This window comes from Pyrus communis, chromosome 15, assembly GCF_041283825.1.
Source record: "Pyrus communis isolate YQ-2024b chromosome 15, ASM4128382v1, whole genome shotgun sequence".
In the NCBI taxonomy this organism is placed as follows: Eukaryota; Viridiplantae; Streptophyta; class Magnoliopsida; order Rosales; family Rosaceae; genus Pyrus; species Pyrus communis.
In genome coordinates, this window is record NC_142579.1 from 12,260,806 (window position 1) to 12,281,582 (window position 20,777).

The 20,777-nt window shown below is 37.7% G+C and overlaps 1 non-coding gene and 1 pseudogene across 1 annotated transcript; one reads left to right on the forward strand and one right to left on the reverse strand.

Annotated features, from left to right (window-relative positions):
- The window catches only part of LOC148690527 (uncharacterized), a 191,562-nt pseudogene that overhangs the window by 9,533 nt on the left and 161,252 nt on the right, over positions 1-20,777 (forward strand).
- On the reverse strand, positions 3,349-3,459 carry LOC148690528 (small nucleolar RNA R71). The gene has a single exon (XR_015957394.1). It is a non-coding gene; the product is annotated as a small nucleolar RNA R71 (small nucleolar RNA).

Here is a 20,777-nt window from a genome sequence, read left to right on the forward strand (position 1 = left end):
CGGCAAGGGTTGTTCTACCCTTGCCGTGTGCATGTCTTCTTCCTTCTCCTCAATTGGCAGCTCCTCATCCACTTCTAGGCTATGTTTGGACATTATTAGGTCAGCTCCAACCTCCATAGCACTTCCCAAAGTGATAGCATTATGGATTTCAAAATCTTCCTTCGAGTTTTCAATAGTTGAGTTGGAGAGTTCACTTTGCTCTTGAATTTGTTGCATGAACTCCATAATCTGCCCAATTTGCTCCTCCAATTTACCCAACTTCTTGTCTTGATTTTGTCCGTCCTGCGTCAAAGAGGTTAGTAATTGAAAATTTTTATCATTATCCATGGACATACCTGAACTTGATTGGAATTGTTTTGGGGGAGGTTGTGGTTGCTGCATAGGTGTTGTATAGAACTCCTCATATGGTTGCCAATATGCTTCTTGTTGAGCCTCCTTGGCTTGATTTTGTGACCCCTGCACCAAAGAATTTAATTCATTAAGAATTTGATTATAATCTATTGACGAACTTGAATTTGATTGAGCATATTGCATATGAAGTTGAGGTGGCTGCATAGGTCTTGAATAGAACTCCTCATATGGCTGCCAATATGCTTCACGTTGAACTTGTTGAGCTTCCCACCACATAGAGTTTGAATGATCCCTCCAATCTCTTTGTGGACATTGATTGGCTTGAAATCCTTGCTTATATGAAGCACCAAATGTAGGGACACTTTGCATTGTGGTCCTTTCGGCATACGGCGACAATTGAGAAGTAAGATTTGCCAATTGAGCTTGAATGCTAGCAAAATCCATATCTTACTTCTCTAGTACCTAAAATCAAAGAAAGAGAACTAAATCAAATATCAAAAGTAACAACAAACAAAGAAAACAACACTAAGTTAGAAACTAAAACGAAAACAACTAAACCAGAAAGAAAAGAACCATGGGATTAGCAAAGTTGCTAATCCCCGGCAACGGCGCCACAATTTGATGTGAAAATTAGCTTAACACACAAATTAACCCTCTTTTGACAATTGTAGCATATAAATAAGTAGGGATCGTTCTAAACCGGGGATTAGGAGGGATTGCTAAATCACTTGGAAACTGACTCAAAAACGTAAAACAAAGGTTAAAACACTAAACTAGACTCAAAGAATGCAAAACTAAACAATAAAAACACTAAAACAAACCAAAGGACTCAAAACAGCCCCAAAACACTCAAAACTGCCTTAAAAACACTTTCTGGGCAGTTTTGAGCACTTTCACTAGTTTGGACGAATTTGGGTAACAACTTGAATCAAAACACTTAAAAACACAATCTAAAACATATTCTAACTAATTAGACACTCTAAGACACTTGGGGATTTGGTTTTTGACGAAAATCAAACAAACAAAACAAATATGTAAAATAGGCAGATTCTGACGAAATTGGTGGAATTAAATGGATGGTGAGATGGCTAGGAGGTTTTTCTCCACACATGGCATACTTGAATACAAAATAATCTCCAGTTGCTTATTCGATGAATTTATGAACCTCAACACCCCAAGTTAATTAGGTACGCTTAAATTAACTCTCAGATTTCCCTTAGGTCATTGAATTGAATGGAATTAGCGCATTGCAATCAAATTATTCCTTAAAAGTTTTCTATATGAAAGCGCATGATAGAAAGACAATCAAAGATCATTAGGTTCTATGGAAATCATAGGTGTTGACGAGGCATTCGTAACTATGAAAGCGCATGATACTTATGCCAAGAATTCACTCATCATAATTGTGACCAACAATCTTAACTACTCATGGATATAAGTTCCCAACGATTAGGTGAAGTTCCCTCATATCCTAGCATCATGTTTATGCATGCAAATCAAGCGTGCACTCTCAATTCAAATACATAAGCAAGTTTTAATTAAAATAGATAAGTAAATTGAATTCATCATTCATGAAATCACAACTGAAAGTAATCAAATCATCATGCAAATATAACCATGGTTTCGAATTTCCCCCCTAGCCAAAGGGGGGATTAGTTCCTCATGCTTGCACAACAAAAAGTATTGAATTTAAACATTGAAATCATAAGAAAGAATACACCTAATTGCTCAGCGATCCAAGATGAATTCGATGCACAGATTGGCTCCTCTTCCTCCTCCTTGCTGCGGCACAAAGTGTGGGTGCTGGAATTGGGGGTTTTAGATGGTGTTTTCTAGTTTGGAGGGATGGAGGATGGTTGATTATGGTGGGGAAGGGTGCGGCAGAGATGTATGGATGTGGAGGGAGGTCTATGGAGGCTTAGAATGGAGAATGGAGGTGCGGCACAAGGGTTTCTGAATAGCATAAGGGGGTCGTACGAATTTGTGGCTGAAAATATGTTTATATAGTCCTAGGGTTTATTAGATTAGGGTTTACGTAGCAGATTTGGTGAATTAGGGCCCTAGAATTCGGCCATGGGTTGTCAAATCCACCTAGGAAGAGGTTTTTGGCCCACATAGTTTTATAAAACGAATTGTATACCCAAATCCACAAGGATTAGGCCTTGGAAATCAGAATCCCAAAGGGATTGGGCCTAGGAAGGTGCGGCTGATTTAGGGGAGAGGGTAGCTTGGCTTGCAAGGCAAGGTAAAGCCTTCTAGAAAGCTTTGGGGCGCCACTTTTCTAGGGTTTCTAGAAAGAGTAGGTTTTGTGGCAGATTTGGGCCTTCTAGAATAGAATGCTTCTAGAAATAGATTCTAGAATGATCCATTTAAGTCCCCATGTAATTAGGAGTAAGACATGATAAGGTTTGGATAGGATAAGATGAGATAAGGTTTGGATAATGTTTTGGATAATTGGATAATGTTGGATAAGGTTGGATAATGTTTTGGATAATGTTTGCTCTTTTCTTGCACTTTCCTTATCCACTTTGTCCTTAGCTTAGTTCCTTCCTCTTCTTATCACATTTCCACCTTCTTGAAGTCCAAATTCGTCCATCCATGTTAGCCCACATGCAAGCTCACCACCTAGTGTCCAAAATAGCTCCAAAATGCACTTTCTTGATACTTTAACCCATAGGACCTACAAACACACGAAATTGAGTTGTAATACGACATTAACTAAGAAATAATAGCACGAATGCACAAGAATAAGCTAGTTAAGTCGCCTAAATATGCTCCTATCAAAGACCCTTTAGCTCATATTAAAGAGTTTTACAATGTTGTGAGTGGTTTATCTTTGCAGGGAGTAAGTGAAGCAAATTTGAGGATGAGAGTGTTTCCTTACACCTTGAAAGATAGGGCCAAGAGTTGGTTGATGACTCTAACACCAGGTTCCCTCACTACATGGGATGCCGTGGCTAAGAAGTTCTTGGAGAAGTTCTTTTCCACTCAAAAGACAGCCACATTAAGTGGACAAATCTTCAACTTCAAACAAGATGATGGAGAACCTTTCAATGAGTGTTGGGAGCGTTCTAAAGGCCTCTTGATACAATGTCCACACCATGGGTTACCTTTTCACTTACAAATGCAAATTTTCTATGATGGACTAACCCAAACTTGTCAATCAACTGTTGATAATGCAGCAGGTGGAGCATTGAAGAAAAAGAATGCTCAAGAGTCATATAACATTTATGAGATGTTGGGGTCTAATGCTCAACACAAAGATTTAAGGGGTAAGAAAATTGGAGTCTATGAAGCAAGTTCTAATCATGAGCTTTTGTTGCAGGTAGCTAACCTAGAAAGGAAGCTTGAATCCGTGCTCAACATGGTGCCAAAAGCAAATGAAGTGTGTGCCATTTGCAACTTCCAAACCACCCTACTCATCAATGTCCATCTAAGGAGGCTTATCCCGAGTATGTTCAAGAGCAAGTGAACCTCATGAATTCTTACAATCAAAGACCAAGGAATGATATGTATTCCAATACATATAACCCGAGTTGGAGAGATCATCCCAACCTTTCCTGGAAGAACAACAATCAATTCCAAACTTTCCAACCAAAACCTGCCACTACCCTTGAGGATACGGTTAAGTTGTTAGCCCAAAATACTTTGCAATTCCAACATTCCACAAATAGCACTCTCCAACAACATTCAGCAGCCCTAACCAAAATGGAGACACAATTGGGGCAGATTGCAGATGCCTTGAACCAAAGAGAGGTTGGGAAGTTTCCAAGCCAACCCGTGATACTCCAAAGGAACCAAGAGCAAGCCAAAGCAATCACTACACTTAGAAGTGGTAAGGCTATTGATAATAGAGTTGGCAATGAAGTTACTAATGAATATGATCATGTGAATGCAGGTGTTACTCAAGGAGACAATGAGAAACCAAATGAGGAACCAAGCCATGCTACTTCCTCATTTGAAGCACCAAATCTTCACAAGGCCGAGAAACCATACACTCCACCAATACCATTCCCTGGAAGACTTGCCAAGAGCAAGCAGGATAAGTCATTTAAAGAGATTTTTGATATACTAAGCAAAGTGAATGTTAACTTACCTTTGCTTGATGTCATTCGGAACATGCCGGCATATGGGAAGTTCTTTAAGGAGTTAAACAGCTACAAAAGGAAGTATGGACCACATGAGAAGGTTGTGGTGTCTGAGAATGTGAGTGCAGTTTTGCAAAGAAAACTTCCACCAAAGCTCAAGGATCCAGGAAGTTTCTCTATCAACATCACCATAGGGGACAAGAAAGTAGAGAAGGCAATGCTTGATTTGGGTGCTAGCATCAACTTAATGCCTTATTCAGTGTACCTTCAACTAGGTTTGGGAGATTTGAAAGCCACCACCATTTCATTACAACTTGCAGACAGATCCGTGAAATATCCAAGAGGTATAGTAGAAGATATTCTAGTTCAAGTTGATAAACTAATCTTGCCTGCAGATTTTGTAGTGTTGGACATGGAAGAAGCTCCTATACATGATCGTGAGTTGCCTATATTACTTGGGAGACCTTTCATGGCCACGGCCAAAACCATCATTGATGTGCAAAATGGACTCCTCACTATGACAGTGTTAGGAGAGACAGTTCAATTCAAAGTGTTTGAATCTCTTTCTCATCCTTCGTCATCTCTTGATTGTTATGCCATTGATGTGCTTGATTCACTTGTATTCTCTAAGTTCTTGCAGGCACAATCGAATGACCCATTACAAACTGTTTTGAGTCAATCTCAAGATGAGTTTGATGAAGAAGATGCACTCATGGAAGAAGTAGCTGCCTTGGAAGCATTAACATTGTATCCTTTGAATGTTTCACCTCTTTTAGAGCCTTTAGAATCATCAATGTCACATCTAACTCCTTCCACTGTTAAGGCACCAAAACTTGAACTTAAACCACTTCCACCACATCTAAAATATGCATATCTAGCTGAATTTGAAACTCTTCCAGTTATCATAGCTTCTGACCTCACCCCAAATGAAGAAGATAAACTAATTAGGGTGTTAAAAGAGTTCAAATTGGTTTTTGGTTGGTCTATTGCAGATATCAAGGGAATAAGCCCTACCATGTGCATGCATAGGATCCTTTTGGAGGAAGGGGCAAAGTCAACCCGTGAGCCACTGATAGGAGCATATTTAGGCGACTTACTTAGCTTGTTTTCGTGCATTTATGTTGTTAATTCATAGTTGTTTTAGTAGTTTAAGCTATTTTCGTTTGTTTTTAGGTCCTAATGATGCGAGAATTATACGCACACAAATTAAACCCTCTTTTTGTCAATTGTAGTATAAGTATAAGTAGGGATCGTTCTGGACCGGGGATTAGGAGGGATTGTTAATCACTTGGATTTGACTCAAAAACGTAAAAACACAATATAAAACACTAAACTAGACTCAAAGAATGCAAAACTAAACTTTAAAACACTCAAACAAACTAAAAGACTCAAAACAGCACAAACACACTCAAATCTGCCTAAAAACCACTTTCTGGGCAGTTTTGAGTATAAACACAAATTTGGACGAAATTAAGTTGTAACTTGACTCAAGACTCTTAAAAACACAAACTAAATTGATTTCTAACTAATTTGACATTAAAGTAAAGGGGGATTTAGGTTTATACGAAATTAAATTAAATGAACAAATTGCAATTAAAACAGAATGTAAATATGAATATGATGAAAGTATGGATGAATGCTAGCTAAGGGGTTCATCTCCACACATGTTACACTTGCATAATAAAATGATTTCCAATTGCATTTCAATAAACCATGAATTCTCAATGCTCCAAGTTAATTAGGTCCGCTTAAATTAACTTTCAAATCTTCCTAACGTTATTGAATTGGATGATTGCATACGACAACCCAAAACATTGCCCACAAGTCCCCTACATGATTGCATAATAGAGATACAAGCAAGAATCATTACGCTCTATGAAAATTATAAGTGTTGACGAGGCATTCGTTACTATGGAATACGCATGAAACTTATGCCAAGAATTCGTTTAACGCGATTGTTTATAAGCAACCTCCACTACTTGTGAATATAAGTTCGTAACTATTAGGTGAAACTCACTTATATTCTAGCGTCATATTCATGCATGAAAATTAAGTGTGCACTCTCAATAAACATACATAAATAAGTTATCAATCAAACAGTTAAACGAATTGAATCCACAACTTATGAAACGCAATTAGAAGTAATCAAATCAAAATGCAAGCATAAACATATATTTCGAATTCCCCCCTAGCCAAGGGGGGTTTAGTTGAATTTAAACATTGGAATCAAAGAAACACCTAAACATTCCAACAACTCAAACTTGAATTGTATGAACGTTTAGGCCCTCTTATCTTCCTCTTCGTTGTAGCACAAGGTCTAAGGATAGTTTGATGGTGTGAATGGTTTGGGGAGTGGTTGGAGTGGCTGCAATGGAGGAGAAAAGTGTTTTGGTGGCTGCTGCAAGGGTGTGGAGAGGTTTTGACGAATTTCTGGAATATGGAAGAGTGAATGAGAATGAATGCAATGGATGCTTATTTATAGGTGAAATGGGGGGAACATGACAGCTAGGAGGGAATGTGGCTGCATGTTTGAATGATTAAAGGATGCATGTGGGTTGGAATTGCATGTGCAATGAATATGTGGCTGCATGTGCAAGGGGACAATCTGAAAATGCATGTGAAAGCATGTGTTGGCTGCAATGATGAAATGGATGGGAGTGCATGTGGCTTAATTAATTAAAGGGAGTGCATGTGCAATGTTTTAAAGGATGGAATGCATGTGAATATGATGGAAATCTGATATGGTGATGGGAGATGCATGTGGCTGATTTATGCATGTGATTAAAGGGAGTGCATGTTTGAATGATTAAAGGGACATGTGGGGGTGGAAATGATGAATGAAATGCATGTGAATGACAGCTAGATATGTTGATGAATGCATGTGACTTGTTTGTGGTGAGTGAATGATTATGGGTGCATGTGGATGAATGTGTATGTGCAAGGTTGTTGTTGTGATAAGTGATAAGTGTATGATATGATAAGTGGTGAATGATAAGTGGTGAATGATATGTAATGATATGTGGGAGTGTGGCTGAAATGAAGGAGTGGAATGTTGGAATGTTATGCACGGCTAAGGATATAGGAAAGGTTTAAATGTCCTAAAACTAAAGGGAACAAGGTTCCAACACTTTGGTCTTCAATTAGGTCTTCAATTTCGTCCAACACTTTGGCTCCAAGCATAAGCTATCCATCCTAAGCCCAAAAGTGCTCCAAAAGTCTCCAAAATACATCTTTTTGCTCCTTTAGCCCTTTGGACCTACAAACACACGAAAATAGCTTAAAGTACTAAAATAACTAAAGAAACATAACGTAAATGCACGAGAACAAGCCATTTAAGTCGCATGAATATGCTCCTATCACCTAATGGCAAAGGGAGCAAGAAAGTGCATTTTGAGGCTATTTGGAGCATTTTTGGGCATGGATTGGATAGCTTAACCATGGAGCCAAGAGGATGGACGAAATTGAAGGCCACTTATGCACTTTAGGACATAAAACAAAGGGCCTAGCCCAATCAAACAAAGCCTTAGAACCAGAAATTCCCATACACACACCAACACACCCTAGTTGTCATTCCACATGCATATACACCCTAGTTGTCATTCCACATGCATATTCAACCTAGCTGTCATTCCACTTCATTGCACATGCATCTTCAAATAAATCAGCCTTTCCAACCTAATTCACATGCATTCCATCCTTTAATTCACCCACATGCACTCATAATCATTCACACCTTGCATTCACATGCATTTCCAACCTAATCACTCACCCACACAATCTGCAATCATTCAAACAAACACCATCATTGCCGTGAGTTCCCATCAGATTTCCATCATATTCACATGCATTCCATCCTTTAAAACATTGCACATGCACTCCCTTTAATTAATTAAGCCACATGCACTCCCATCCATTTCATCATTGCAGCCAACCCACATGCATCCTTTAATCATTCAACCATGCAGCCACATTCCCTCCTAGCTGTCATGTTCCCCCCCATTTCACCTATAAATAAGCATACACTCATTCATTCTCATTCATACAGATTTCTGTCACACACTTCCATTCCATTGTACATACCACAACACAAACCCTTCCATTTTCAGAATGTAGACCATCACAAACTGCCCTTGGTGCCGTGGCCTTGAGGCACCACTCCCTTACAATCCAAACACCATCCTTCCATTTCCACCACTCTTCTTCCATTCCTCCACCACTCCCCAAACCATTCACACCATCAAACTATCCTTAGACCTTGTGCTACAACGAAGAGGAAGAGAAGAGTGCCTAAACGTTCATACAATTCAAGTTTGAGTTGTTGGAATGTTTAGGTGTTTCTTTGATTTCAATGTTTAATTTCAATACTCTTTGTTTTGTACGAATGAGGAATGGAAGAGAAGAGGGCCTAAACGTTCATACAATTCAAGTTTGAGTTGTTGGAATGTTTAGGTGTTTCTTTGATTCTCTTTGTTTTGTACCATGAGGAACTAAACCCCCCTTTGCTAGGGGGGATTCGAAATAAATGTTTATGCTTGCATTTTGATTTGATTACTTCTAATTGCGTTTCATAAGTTGTGGATTCAATTCGTTTAACTGTTTGATTGATAACTTATTTATGTATGTTTATTGAGAGTGCACACTTAATTTTCATGCATGAATTTTACGCTAGAATATAAGTGAGTTTCACCTAATAGTTACGAACTTATATTCACAAGTAGTGGAGGTTAAACGAATTTTTGGCATAAGTTTCATGCGTATTCCATAGTAACGAATGCCTCGTCAACACTTATAATTTTCATAGAGCGTAATGATTCTTGCTTGTATCTCTATTATGCAATCATGTAGGGGACTTGTGGGGAATGTTTTGAATTGTTGTATGCGCTAACCCATCCAATTCAATAACGTTAGGAAGATTTGAAGGTTAATTAGTGCATCACGGTTAACTTGGGGTGTTGAGAATTCATGGTTTATTGAAATGCAATTGGAAATCATTTTATTATGCAAGTATAACATGTATGGAGATGAACCCCTTAGCTAGGTTCCCATCCATTCAATTCCATCAAATTCATCTTCACATTCTGTCTAGTTTATTAACTTCTTTCGTTATTTCAATTCTCGTCAATTTAAAACCCCCTTTACTTTCTTGTTCTTTAGTGTTTAGACTTTGTTTAGTTTATGTTTTAAAGTGTTTTGATTCAATTTATTTCCCAAAATTCGTCCAAATTCACCAAAGTGCTCAAAACTGCCCAGAAAGTGATTTTAAGGCTGTTTTGAGTGTTTTGGGTGATGTTTGAGTCTTTTGGTTTGTTTTAGTGTTTTAAAGTTTAGTTTTGCATTCTTTGAGTCTAGTATAGTGTTTTATATTGTGTTTTTACGTTTGAATCAAACCATAATCTTAAATTCGTCCAACATTGGGTTTAAGGTCAAAAAACTGCCTAGTTAGTGTTTTTAGGCAGTTTTGAGTCTTTTGAACTTGTTTTGAGTCCTTTGAGTCTTTGTGAACGTTTTTAACTTTATTTTACGTTTTTGAGTCAGTTTCCAAGTGATTTGCAATCCCTCCTAATCCCCGGTTAAGAACGATCCTGATAGGAGCATATTCATGCGACTTAAATGGCTTGTTCTCGTGCATTTACGTTATGTTTCTTTAGTTATTTTAGTCCTTTATGCTTCTTTTGTGTGTTTTCAGGTTCTAAGGGCAAAGTATGCAAAAGGATGCCTTTTGGAGCCTTTTGGAGCAAATTAGAGATTGGAATGGATATCATATGCTTGGAGCCAAGAGGATGGACGAAATTGAAGGATTCCTCCTCCATTGCAGCCACATGCACATTCAATCATTCACACCAAAACCTTGCACATGCTTTCCCATTTCATTATTCATTCACCTTGCAGCCACTCCACATGCATTTCTAGCTTTTCCTTTGCATTCCCCCTTTAATCAACACATGCATCCACTCACCAAGAAATCATTCATTCCACATGCACCCAAAACACCACCAGAAATCATCATTGCCATTGTTCCTCCATCATTGCACCACAATGCAGCCACATGCACTTGTTCCTCTAACATTTCAGCCACTTGCACTCCCATTCTCTCCCAAAACCGTGCACATGCCTTCTCCTTGCATTTCCAGCCATTCCACATGCTATTTCAGCCACATGCACTCATAATCATTCAACCAACATGTGCACATGCAACCTAGCTGTCATGTTCCCCCCATTTCACCTATAAATACTCATTCATTCACACTCATTCATATACAATTCATTTCACAACAGAAATTGGTCCCTTGGGGCCGTGCCCTTCACCACTCCCCTTCCATTCCTCCACCACTCCTCTTCCATTCCTCCACCACTCCCCAAACCATTCACACCATCAAACTATCCCTAGACCTTGTGCTACAACGAAGAGGAAGAGAAGAGTGCCTAAACGTTCATACAATTCAAGTTTGAGTTGTTGGAATGTTTAGGTGTTTCTTTGATTTCAATGTTTAATTTCAATGCTCTTTGTTTTGTACGAATGAGGAATGGAAGATAAGAGGGCCTAAACGTTCATACAATTCAAGCTTGAGTTGTTGGAATGTTTAGGTGTTTCTTTGATTCTCTTTGTTTTGTACCATGAGGAACTAAACCCCCCTTGGTTAGGGGGTGATTCGAATATATGTTTATGCTTGCATTTTGATTTGAATACTTCTAATTGCGTTTCATAAGTTGTGGATTCAATTTGTTTAACCGTTTGATTGATAACTTATTTATGTATGTTTATTGAGAATGCGCGCTTAATTTTCATGCATGAATATGACGCTAGAATATAAGTAAGTTTCACCTAATCGTTATTGATGCAAGATTTATACGCACACAAATTAACCCTCTTTTTATCATTTGTAGTATAGGTGCAAGTAGGGATCGTTCTGGACCGGGGATTAGGAGGGATTGTTAATCACTTGGATTTGACTCAAAAACATAGAAACAAAGTTAAAAACGTTCACAAAGACTCAAAGGACTCAAAACAAGTTCAAAAGACTCAAAACTACACAAACACACTCAAATCTGCCTAAAAACCACTTTCTGGGCAGATTTGAGCACAAACACAAATTTGGACGAATTTGTGTAACAACTTGACTCAAGAACGTAAAAACACAATATAAAACACTAAACTAACTCAAAGAATGTAAAACTAAATGCTTGAAACACTAAAACAAACCAAAAGACTCAAACATCACCCAAAACACTCAAAACTGCCTTAAAATCACTTTCTGGGCAGTTTTGAGCACTTTGGTGAATTTGGACGAAATTGGGAAATAAAATGAATCAAAACACTCATAAACACAAACTAAATTGATTTCTAACTAATTTGAACATTAAAGTAAAGGGGGAATTAGATTTGACGAAATTAAATAAAATACACATATTGTAATTAAAACAGATTGTAAAGATGAATTTGATGAAAATATGGATGGAATTGAAATGAATGAATGCTAGCTAAGGGGTTCATCTTCACATATGTTACACTTGTATAATAAAATGATTTCCAATTGCGTTTCAATAAATCATTAATTCTCAACACCCCAAGTTAACCGTGATGCACTAATTAACCTTCAAATCTTCCTAACGTTATTGAATTGGATGGGTTAGCGCATACAACAATTCAAAACATTCCCCACAAGTCCCCTACATGATTGCATAATAGAGATACAAGCAAGAATCATTACGCTCTATGAAAATTATAAGTATTGACGAGGCAATTGTAACTATGAATGCATGATACTCTTGCCAAGAATTCATTTAACGCGATTGTTTATAAGCAACCTCCACTACTTGTGAATATAAGTTCGTAACTATTAGGTGAAACTCACTTATATTCTAGCATCATATTCATGCATGAAAATTAAGTGTGCACTCTTAATAAACATACATAAATAAGTTATCAATCAAATAGTTAAACAAATTGAATCACAACTTATGAAACGAAATTAGAAGTAATCAAATCAAAACGCAAGCAAAAACATATATTTCAAATTACCCCCTAGCCAAGGGGGGTTTAGTTCCTTATGATACAAAACAAAGAGAATCAAAGAAACACCTAAACATTCCAACAACTCAAACTTGAATTGTATGAACGTTTAGGCACTCTTCTCTTCCATGCCTCATTCGTACAAAACATAGAGTATTGAAATTAAACATAGAAATCAAAGAAACACCTAAACATTCCAACAACTCAAACTTGAATTGTATGAACGTTTAGGCACTCTTATCTTCCTCTTCGTTGTAGCACAAGGTCTAGGGATAGTTTGATGGTGTGAATGGTTTGGGTAGTGGTGAAGGAATGGAAGGATGGTGTTTGGATTTGTAGGGGAAGGCACGGCACAATGGTGGTTTGATGTCTACATTTCTGCAATGGATGAGTGTTTGAATGGAATGGATGGACTTTGTGAAGGGCACGGCCCCAAGGGACCAATTTCTGTTGTGAAATGAATTGTGAATGAATGAATGAGTATTTATAGGTGAAATGGGGGGAACATGACAGCTAGGAACTTGGTGGAAATCTGAAATGGTGATGGGAGATGCATGTGGCTGTTTGTGCATGTGATTAAAGGGTGGAAATGCATGTGCTTTGACAGAAATGAAAGGGAATGCACGGTTTTGGTTGATTTCTGGTGGTTGTGAGGTGGAAATCTAGGTGGAAATGCATGTGGATTAAAGCTATGTGAATGATTAAGGTGAATGTGCATGAGTGCATGTGAAATCTGCCAAGATGCATGTGTTATGAAGTGGATTTTCTGCAAAGGCAAGGTGAATGTGCATGTAATTAAATTAAAAGATGGAATGCATGTGAAATGCAAGGTAGAATGATGATGAATGCATGTGAATATGTTGGAAATCTGAAGAGTAATGCACGGCAAAGGTTGGAGATTGAATGTGTGTTGGTGTGATTGAATGATTAAAGTGCATGTGGCTGATTTATGAAGGGGAAATCTGGAAATGGGATAGGAGCCACGGCATTGTGTGGTGTTTGTTTGAATGTTTGCAATGATGAAATGGATGGGAGTGGTTTGATGAATGAGTGGATGGAATGATGAAAGAATAAAGGGAATGATGAAAGGGGAACAAGTGCATGTGGATGCATGGTGATAGCATGTGCACGGTTTTAGGGAGAAAGGTGTGAATGTGTGGCTGATTTGTGGAATAGGTATGCATGTGCAATGTTTGTGGTGAGTGAATGTGCATGTGAATTAAAGCTAAAGTGATGATGATAAGTGATAAGTGATAAGTGATATGATATGTGGTTATGATGTGATAAGTGGTTATGATAAGTAATGGGAGCATGTGGGTTAATTAATGAAGGAAATGCATGTGCAATGACAATGTGTTAGAATGGATGTGTGTTATGCATGGCATGATTGGGATTAGGAAAGGTTTAAATGTCCTAAAACTAAAGGAAACAAGGTTCCAACACTTTGGTCTTCAATTAGGTCTTCAATTTTCGTCCAACACTTTGGCTCCAAGCATAAGCTATCCATCCTTAGCCCAAAAGTGCTCCAAAAGTCTCCAAAATGCATCTTTTTGCTCCTTTAGCCCTTTAGACCTACAAACACACGAAAATAGCTTAAAGTACTAAAATAACTAAAGAAACATAACGTAAATGCACGAGAACAAGCCATTTAAGTCGCATGAATATGCTCCTATCAGTTATGAACTTATATTCACAAGTAGTGGAGGTTGCTTATAAACAATCGCGTTAAACAAATTCTTGGCATAAGTTTCATGCAATCCATAGTAACGAATGCCTCGTCAACACTTATAATTTTCATAGAGCGTAATGATTCTTGCTTGTATCTCTTCTATGCATTCATGTTGAGAACTTGTGGGGAATGTTTTGAATTGTTGTATGCGCTAACCCATCCAATTCAATAACGTTAGGAAGATTTGAAGGTTAATTAGTGCATCACGGTTAACCCGGGGTGTTGAGTTTCATGGTTTATTGAAATGCAATTGGAAATCATTTTATTATGCAAGTATAACATGTATGGAGATGAACCCCTTAGCCATTCTATCATCCATTCATTCCATTCCATCAAATTCGTTTTACAATCTGTTTAGTTTATTAACTTGTTTTGTTATTTCAATTCTCGTCAATTTAAAACCCCCCTTTACTTTCTTGTTCTTTAGTGTTTAGAATTTGTTTAGTTTATGTTTTAAAGTGTTTTGATTCAATTTTATTTCCCAATTTCGTCCAAATTCACCAAAGTGCTCAAAACTGCCCAGAAAGTGATTTTAAGGCAGTTTTGAGTGTTTTGGGTGATGTTTGAGTCTTTTGGTTTGTTTTAATGTTTTAAGTGTTTAGTTTTACATTCTTTGAGTTAGACCTGGTTTGGTACTGAGGTGATTCTGAAAAAAGCTACTATAAAAAAAAGCTGGGAGCTATTTTTGTGTTTGGTAAACACTCAGCTTCAGCTTTTTTTCACAGTTTTGGATGAAAAAAAGCCAAAAACAAGAAGCTGCAAAACCTAGCTTTGAAAAACCGGCTTTTTTTCACATCTGTTTTACATAAAAGTTTACCAAACACTCTAATACTGCTTTTTTTTTTTTCAAAAGCACTTTTACAAAAAAGTTTACCAAACACTCTGCTGCTTTATTTCACAGCTGCTTATTCTCATAGCACAGCAGAAGCAGCTTTTTTTCAAAGCACAGCAATACCAAACCAGCCCTTAGTTTAGTGTTTTATATTGTGTTTTTACGTTCTTGAGTCAAGTTATTACTTAATTTCGTCCAAATTTGTGTTTGTGCTCAAATCTGCCCAGAAAGTGGTTTTTAGGCAGATTTGAGTGTGTTGTGTTGTTTTGAGTCTTTTGGTTTGTCTTAGTGTTTTAAAGTTTAGTTTTGCATTCTTTGAGTCTAGTATAGTGTTTCATATTGTTATTTTACGTTTTTGAGTCAAATCCAAGTGGTTAACAATCCCTCCTAATCCCCGGTCTAGAACGATCCCTACTTATACATATACTACAATTTGACGAAAAGAGGGTTTAATTTGTGTGCGTATAAATCTCACATCAGATCCCTACTTATACTTATACTACAATTGACAAAAAAAGGGTTTAATTTGTGTGCGTATAAATCTCGCATCAGCCACAAAGAAGACTCAATCCACACATGAAGGAGGTTGTTAGGAATGAGGTGTTGAAATTGTTAGATGTGGGGATCATATATCCCATTTCTGATAGCAAATGGGTGAGTGCTATTCAGGTGGTGCCTAAAAAGGTGGGAATCACTGTGGTGAGGAATGAAAACAATGAGCTTGTGCCCACAAAGCCCACGGCCAGTTGGCGTGTTTGCACCGATTACAGGAAGTTGAATTCTAGCACTAGAAAAGATTACTTTCCTATGCCTTTCATAGATCAAATGCTTGAGAGATTGGCAGGTTACTCACATTATTGTTTTCTGGATGAATACTCAGGTTACAATCAAATTGCAATCGCTCCGGAGGATCAAGAGAAAACAACCTTTACTTGCCCCTTTGGCACATTTGCATACAGGAGAATGCCTTTTGGACTTTGCAATGCTCCAGCAACATTCCAAAGATGCATGTTGGCCATCTTTTCTGACATGGTAGAAAGGTTCATTGAGGTATTTATGGATGATTTCTCAGTGTTTGGTTCCTCTTTTGATGAATGTCTTAACCATCTCTCCTTAGTACTTCAAAGATGTCAGGAAACAAATTTGGTTCTCAATTGGGAAAAGTGCCAATTTATGGTGAAACAAGGAATTGTGTTGGGACATGTAATCTCTAGCAAATGAATGGAGGTGGACAAAGCCAAAATTGACGTCATCACCAATATGGTAGGCCCCACCACTGTGAAGGGAGTAAGAAGTTTTTTGGGCCATGCGGGTTTTTATCGTCGTTTCATTAAGAACTTTTCAATGATCACTCGTCCATTATGCAATCTGTTAGCTAAAGATGTTGTATTTCATTTTGATAAGGCTTGTATGGATGCATTCAATACCTTGAAATATGAACTAACCTCGGCCCCTATTATTATGGCACCAGATTGGTCATTACCTTTTGAATTAATGTGTGATGCCTCTGACTATGCTATTGGTGCAGTTTTAGGGCAAAGGGTGAACAAGCGTCCACATGTGATCTACTATGCAAGCAGGACTCTGCATGATGCCCAACTTAACTATTCCACAACTGAGAAGGAGTTGCTTGCTGTTGTTTTTGCCTTAGAAAAGTTTAGGTCATATCTTGTGGGATCTAAAGTTATTGTGTTTTCTGATCATGCAGCCCTTAGGTACTTGATGACAAAGAAGGATGCTAAACCACGCTTGATTAGATGGATACTCTTACTACAAGAGTTTGACTTGGAAATTCGAGATAAGAAGGGCAGTGATAATGTTGTGGCTGACCATTTGTCCAGGCTTAATGAAAACCATGGAGTTGGAAAACCTTTGCCCCTAAATGAATCATTTCCAGATGAACAACTCCTTGTTGTTCAAGAACAAGAACCATGGTATGCGGATTTTGTTAATTATCTTGCTTGTGGTATAATGAGAAATGACCTTTCTTTTCAGGAAAGAAAGAAGTTCCTTGCCATGGTAAAACACTACGTTTGGGACGAACCATATTTGTTTAAATATTGCCCTGATCAAATCATTAGGAGGTGTGTCCCAGAGAGTGAGCAACAAAGCATCCTAACATTTAGCCACACATTGGCATGTGGAGGCCATTTTGGTGCCAAAAAGACATCTCTAAAGGTTTTACAATCTGGTTTCTTTTGGCCTACTTTATTCAAAGATGCTTTTGATTTTTGTTCTAAGTGTGATAGGTGCCAGAAAATGGGGAACATTAGCCGAAGAAATGAGATGCCATTGAACAACATATTGGTGGTGGAACTCTTTGATGTTTGGGGAATCGATTTCATGGGACCATTTCCATCCTCTTTTGGCTACTTATACATATTAGTGGCAGTGGATTACGTATCCAAATGGGTTGAAGCCATTGCTACAAGAACTAATGATCATAAGGTTGTGTTGAATTTTCTTAAAGATGTGATTTTTGGTAGGTTTGGAACCCCAAGAGCTATTATTAGTGATGGTGGCAGCCATTTCTGCAACAAACCTTTTGAATCTTTAATGAAGAAATACAACATCAACCACAAAGTGGCAACCCCGTACCATCCTCAAACCTCAGGACAAGTGGAGATTAGCAATAGGGAGATCAAGAACATTTTGATGAAGACTGTGAGCCCTACAAGGAAGGATTGGTCATTGAGGTTAAATGATTGATAGGAGCATATTCATGCGACTTAAATGGCTTGTTCTCGTGCATTTACGTTATGTTTCTTTAGTTATTTTAGTACTTTAAGCTATTTTCGTGTGTTTGTAGGTCCAAAGGGCTAAAGGAGCAAAAAGATGCATTTTGGAGACTTTTGGAGCACTTTTGGGCTAAGGATGGATAGCTTATGCTTGGAGCCAAAGTGTTGGACGAAATTGAAGACCTAATTGAAGACCAAAGTGTTGGAACCTTGTTCCCTTTAGTTTTAGGACATTTAAACCTTTCATAATCCCATTCATCAACACATGCATCCACATGCATTCACCCTTTAAACCATTAAATCCACATGCTTTCCTATTCAATTAAATCAGCCACATGCATTCATCATCATAACCTAGCTGTCATTCCACTTCATTGCACATGCATTCACTCTTTAATTCACATGCATTTACTCTTTAATTCACATGCAAAACATCCCATTCCATCTCCCATTTCAGATTGCATTCCATAATCATTCACTCACCTTTAATCCACATGCATCTTCCATAAATCAAATCAGCCACATTCACCACCACATTCACTCACCACAAACATTCCACATGCATTCATCAACATATCTAGTTGTCACTCACATGCATTTCCTTCATCATTTCCAACCCACATGTCCCTTTAATCATTCAAACATACACCCATTCACCACCAGAAATCATCCTTGCCATGAGTTCCCATCAGATTTCCATCATATTCACATGCATTCCATCCTTTAAAACATTGCACATGCACTCCCTTTAATTAATTAAGCCACATGCACTCCCATCCATTTCATCATTGCAGCCAACACATGCTTTCACATGCATTTTCAGATTGTCCCCTTGCACATGCAGCCACTTATTCAAAGCACATGCATTTCCACCCTTTAATCACATGCATAAATCAGCCACATGCATCTCCCATCACCATTCCAGATTTCCACCACCCTCCTAGCTGTCATGTTCCCCCCATTTCACCTATAAATAACCCTTCATTGGAGCCACGAAGAGGGGGATCCATTCACCACAGAAATAAGGCCTTTGAGCCAGAAATTCACCCATTCCAAACACTCTTCCATAAACTCATCCATTGCAGAAATGTAGACCATCAAACCACCCCCTTTGTGCCGTGAGTCTCCCCTACAAATCCAAACAACATCCTTCCATTTCCACCACTCCCCAAACCATTCACACCATCAAACTATCCCTAGACCTTGTGCTACAACGAAGAGGAAGAGAAGAGTGCCTAAACGTTCATACAATTCAAGTTTGAGTTGTTGGAATGTTTAGGTGTTTCTTTGATTTCAATGTTTAAATTCAATATTCTTTGTTTTGTACGAATGAGGAATGGAAGAGAAGAGTGCCTAAACGTTCATACAATTCAAGTTTGAGTTGTTGGAATGTTTAGGTGTTTCTTTGATTCTCTTTGTTTTGTACCATGAGGAACTAAACCCCCCTTTGGTTAGGGGGTGATTCGAATATATGTTTATGCTTGCATTTTGATTTGAATACTTCTAATTGCGTTTCATAAGTTGTGGATTCAATTCGTTTAACTGTTTGATTGATAACTTATTTATGTATGTTCATTGAGAGTGCACACTTAATTTTCATGCATGAATATGACGCTAGAATATAAGTGAGTTTCACCTAATCGTTATGAACTTATATTCACAAGTAGTGGAGGTTGCTTATAAACAATCGCGTTAAATGAATTCTTGGCATAAGTTTCATGCAATCCATAGTAACGAATGCCTCGTCAACACTTATAATTTTCATAGAGCGTAATGATTCTTGCTTGTATCTCTTCTATGCATTCATGTTGAGGACTTGTGGGGAATGTTTTGAATTGTTGTATGCGCTAACCCATCCAATTCAATAACGTTAGGAAGATTTGAAGGTTAATTAGTGCATCACGGTTAACCCGGGGTGTTGAGTTTCATGGTTTATTGAAATGCAATTGGAAATCATTTTATTATGCAAGTATAACATGTATGGAGATGAACCCCTTAGCCATTCTATCATCCATTCATTCCATTCCATCAAATTTGTTTTACAATCTGTTTCGTTTATTAACTTGTTTTGTTATTTCAATTTTCGTATAAATCTAAATCCCCCTTTACTTTAATGTCCAATTTAGTTAGAAATCAATTTAGTTTGTGCTTTTAAGTGTTTTGATTCATTTTATTTCCCAATTTCGTCCAAATTCACCAAAGTGCTCAAAACTGCCCAGAAAGTGATTTTAAGGCAGTTTTGAGTGTTTTGGGTGATGTTTGAGTCTTTTGGTTTGTTTTAATGTTCTAAGTGTTTAGTTTTACATTCTTTGAGTTAGTTTAGTGTTTTATATTGTGTGTTTACGTTCTTGAGTCAAGTTATTACTTAATTTCGTCCAAATTTGTGTTTGTGCTCAAATCTGCCCAGAAAGTGGTTTTTAGGCAGATTTGAGTCTGTTTGTGTTGTTTTGAGTCTTTTGGTTTGTCTTAGTGTTTTAAAGTTTAGTTTTGCATTCTTTGAGTCTAGTATAGTGTTTCATATTGTTATTTTACGTTTTTGAGTCAAATCCAAGTGGTTAACAATCCCTCCTAATCCCCGGTCCAGAACGATCCCTACTTATACATATACTACAATTTGACGAAAACAGGGTTTAATTTGTGTGCGTATAAATCTCGCATCAATGATGCACTATGGGCATATAGAACAGCATACAAGACCCCCATTGGCATGAGTCCTTATCGCCTTGTATTTGGGAAAGCTTGTCATTTGCCAATGGAGCTTGAACACCGTGCATATTGGGCCATCAAGAAGTTCAACTTTGATTACAAGGATGCTGGAGTAGCAAGGAAACTCCAACTTAATGAGTTGGAAGAACTCAGAAATGAAGCATATCAGAATGTGATAGGAGCATATTTAGGCGACTTACTTAGCTTGTTTTCGTGCCTTTATATTGTTAATTCATAGTTGTTTTAGTAGTTTAAGCCATTTTCGTGTGTTTTTAGGTTCATATGGCTAAGGAAGCAAAAAGATGCATTTTGGAGCATTTTG